Raw genomic sequence first — 965 nt, 5'->3', positions numbered from 1 at the left:
AAAAACAGAAATGAAAGGAGAAACCCCATAATAAGATAGCCTAAAAGTTGCAACATTCAAAACAAAGCCAAATCACCTGTTTAGGTTGTCCATTCCGACCACCTATTGAAGTCACAATTATCTGACCCGTTTCAGCTCCATTGTCACTGACAACAGTGGGCTCCATTTCCTGCATGCAAAATTCATTATAAGCAAAAAAAAAAATTCTAGAGTAGCTTAAAACTTTCAGCAGCAGGTTACGCATGTTACTCTTTCAAATTTGAGAAAAGGGAAAGGGTGAAAATTTATAATGAAACAAAGAAAAAACTAATCAGCATTGAACCTTTGCATTATCCTCATGGTCATCAGCTTTATCATCTTTAATTTTCATTTCATGCATTTCTTTGGGAAGCTCATTGTAATCAGACTTATCAGGTCTACCATGTACTTTAGATGTCTTTGAAACAGTTTCCAATGATTTCGAAGCCGTAAGCTGCTCTGGAGCTCTCAAAGAATTTTCCTCAGATTGCACTTCACAGGCAACCCTTGTATCTAGTTCTTGCTCAACGTTTACCCGTTTTGTGCCAGAATCCCCACCCTGTAGCAAATGGAACAAAATTTAGCTGAAGACCGCAAAAGGAAAAGAAAATGAAGGAACTATATTTCTTAGACAGTAGAACTCCGAAAGCAATAAGTGTAATATCGTACTCCAAATGGTTAGCTTATCCCTCGGTAATGGGCCAAGATGTGATATTTTACCCACCCCACACACAGGGCAAACAATATCTAGTTGCATTTAATTGCCAAGTAATAAGGCCAGTAAGAACTAAAGTTTATGCTTTTGCCTTTTTCAGAAGTTTCATGAAAAAATATTTAGCCTATCTGGAGCCCAGAAAAGGAAAATTTTGAATCGGTAGTAGCACAAGAGAGAGCTCTTCACATATGATGAATTTGACAAACAGGAGAGCGAGTATCAAAATTACAAT

The 965-nt window shown here is 37.2% G+C and overlaps 1 long non-coding RNA gene across 1 annotated transcript; it reads right to left on the bottom strand.

The window, feature by feature from the left end:
- Positions 1-92: 92 nt before the first annotated feature.
- On the bottom strand, positions 93-606 carry LOC111390173. Its single transcript, XR_002701860.1, has 2 exons — positions 323-606; positions 93-169 (listed from the first exon to the last, which is right to left on the bottom strand). It is a non-coding gene; the product is annotated as an uncharacterized LOC111390173 (long non-coding RNA).
- Positions 607-965: the final 359 nt, after the last annotated feature.

The sequence above is a fragment of the Olea europaea genome, unplaced genomic scaffold (genome assembly GCF_002742605.1).
Source record: "Olea europaea var. sylvestris unplaced genomic scaffold, O_europaea_v1 scaffold6547, whole genome shotgun sequence".
Taxonomy (NCBI): domain Eukaryota; kingdom Viridiplantae; phylum Streptophyta; class Magnoliopsida; order Lamiales; family Oleaceae; genus Olea; species Olea europaea.
The sequence above is the reverse complement of the archived record's forward strand: the minus strand, read 5'-3'. Positions and strand labels throughout refer to the sequence as shown.